Source organism: Pinus tabuliformis, chromosome 3_2 (assembly GCF_031772625.1).
Source record: "Pinus tabuliformis cultivar Carrire ecotype Pingquan chromosome 3_2, CPIR1, whole genome shotgun sequence".
In the NCBI taxonomy this organism is placed as follows: Eukaryota; Viridiplantae; Streptophyta; class Pinopsida; order Pinales; family Pinaceae; genus Pinus; species Pinus tabuliformis.
This window is the reverse complement of record NC_142302.1, coordinates 939,637,435-939,640,674: the sequence shown is the minus strand read 5'-3', so window position 1 is coordinate 939,640,674 and position 3,240 is coordinate 939,637,435.

The window sequence follows — 3,240 nt, the reverse complement described above, 5'->3', positions numbered from 1 at the left end:
ACCTTTTGTAACAGTTGTACACCATGTAGATCAAAATATTGCTCCATTTGAAGTATCCAATTTACCGGATCCTTGCCATCAAACTTCCTCATCTTGCTTTTTCTTGATTTTAGGAGCTCGACCTTGAAACGACTGTAACTATGTACTTTTCAATCACCTAGTTTTGAATTTGTGACCTGCAGTAGCCCTTTGTGTCCTCTTTCCAATGCCACAAGTCTGACCCAAATTGGATTCTCCAAAGAAGAGTTATGCGAAATCTCCCACAGTGACTTGATTATAGACTAGTTCAGTAGAGCGAACTTGTACGACGTGCCACGCGTCACTGTTTCGACCTTTGGATCTGAAAAACACCCACAAGAAACTACAATCCGTCCTCTTTCTGTAACTTCTTACAAAACTTCAATCCGATGCTCAGAAAGAAAGTTATGACGATTTTCCCCAGGTCACCTGTTTTGAGTGTAATTCAGGAGTCTGCAAAAAGACCGACTTCCTCAGATCCTATCTCCGAAAATATCGCGAAAAAAGCTCTGAAATTCGGAACCAAGGTTTAGCACCAATTATTCTCAAATGGGTTTTTTTTGCGACTTCGGAAACGTCACAGAAAAAAAGTTATAGCGAAAATGCCACGATGACCTGTTTGGAGCAGCGAAACCCTAGAATCCAAAGCTCTGATACCAAATGTTATGAAACCAGCTCACAAAAAGATAGAAAAGAGAGATCCACGCCTTAGAATTCAGCCTCTTCGAGGGGGCAACCTCCTTTACATTACATAAATGAACAATTCTTGGATGATACAAATGAAAATACCTCCTTTCTATATATAGGAGTCTAAGTGGTCCCAATACAATCACAGCCTACATAACAATAATATTGTAGGGCACAATAGTAATAATAGTGGGCTTCTATGTGGCACAATAGTAACAATATGGGCACTACATGGGTACATCAATATAATAAGTGGGTTGTACTAATAACAATAAGGGGTTATACTAGTAGTATAGGGGCCTAACAGCTTACCTTCGAATTAATGGTAGACTGGAGCAACCCCGTGAATGTACCCATATTGCAATAGTAAGTCTCTAGTATCTAGCACTGTGATCTCACTAGCCTTACCATCACAACACAAAAATTAAGTGGCGGCTAGCAAAATGAGCAGTAATAGAACTATGTTGGGAAGGAAAAATATTAAGCAAAGTTTTTCGGTAGAAATCACATGAGAGAAATTTTTTGCCGACACATTTTGAACCAACAAGTGTGGTTCATCATTAGGACAAAGATTTTTAATTACCCTTCCTTCTTGCATATAGATACAAAAAAATTTGGCATCATATTTGTAGAGTTCTTCTTTCACCGATGGGAGGAAAGTTGAAGTTGGTTGCACGACAAAAGGGAGGCAGTTACCAAAACTACCCAACTTCCATCCTCACTGTCAGATCGAAAACCCTAATATTGTAACCATTGATTTGGGCATAATTGGAGAAGTTGATGCTAGCTATAAGTCTCAAGAATCTTCAGAGGATTGATTAGATAAATGCCGAGATGTAAGGTTGATGTGGGAATGATCTTCGGTCCAAAGTCGAATTGTCCAATAACAATATGCACCAGTTTCAGTTGAGAATGCCATGTTGATTTGAATCATATTGTAAATTAAGATGCCATGTTGATTTGAATCATATTGTAAATTAAGAATGGCACTTTCAATTGCGAATTCCATGTTGATTTGGACCATATTGTAAATTAAGAAGGGAGAATATTCGAGACATTTTATTATGTAACCATAGTTAAAATATAAAATTTTATTTGGGTAGTGAGCTACCTTCTAATACAGAGTATCAAGAAATGAAAGTTGTAATCTCTTCCATGGGGATTAGGGATCTTGTTATGATTATGTGCTTCTAAGCATAATTAATTAAAAAAATTGGGTTGTGGAATGTTACACAATCTTTATCTATATATGTTTCACTTTAAAATCTTTAAAATTTTTCTTTGTTATTGATATTTTTAAAATCTTATATATCAATTTCATATTAGAAATAAAACAAGTTACACATCTCCCTAGTTATGGAAAGTGAAAATATAAGAAACAAATTAATTTAAATTACTTTATTTTTCTGATAGATATAAAACTATGTTATTTAATATGGACATTGAAATATTGTTGTTATTAATATATTTTTGTTTCAAATATCACATGTAAATTAAAGGTAGAATGAATTATACATCATGTAATATCAATGATATTATTTCATGTCATGAAATTACACTGTCTTGAAATTACACCTCGTAGTAAAAAGTATTTTTTTTTACTCATCTCCATATTAAGTTATTAAAGTTGAGACCAAATTATAGTTATTCCTCATACTAAAAGGTAAATATTTTTTTTTACTTTTAGTTACTTTATATCTCTATATAAAGTTAAGGTAAATCATTTTTTTTACTTTCAGTTACTTTATATCTCTATATAAAGTTATACATAATTAAGGTGCAAATTGAAGTGTTTTAATCATGGTTGATATTATTTTCTTTTGTAATTACTATTTTTAATTTAAATATAATGTTATGTGACAACATCTCTTCCTTCCTTATTGGACAATTACATTACATTAAGTTACATATTTATGGCATACTATATACATTACATCTCAGGTCAATAAAAGAATTACATATATTCTATACTAAAAAGTAATTTTTTTTAATTTCAATTATTTTATCTCACTATATAAAATCTAATGTAAAATTAAAATGAAAATGAAAATATTTTATTTATCAGAGACATAAAATAACTTCATTAATTATTTTAAAATAGTATTTCACACAACATCTTTTACATATACATATATTAACCAACATATATATTTTTTAATGTAAAGTTGCCTAAGCCACTTCTCATAGGTTCAAATTTAAGAACCTTTCATATATTGAAAAATATGAATATTCATAATAAATTTTTCATGAGATTCAATAATTACCCTAATATATTCATTTATATTTATATGGATTAAACAAGGGAGACTGGGAAGCAACGAGTCCATGCTGCTGAGTAAAGAAAAAACAGAAGCAGCCCTTTCTACGGATTGACACATTAGCTTGCCGCTCACTGAAGGGAAAACAGAAGGAATTGAAACAGAAGCAACCCTTTCCGCGGATTGACACATCAGCTTATTTATCTCACGTAAGTGCTGTATAGACAGGTTTAGTTACACGTAAGTGTTGTATAGAGCTCTTGAACTAGTTGTCCGT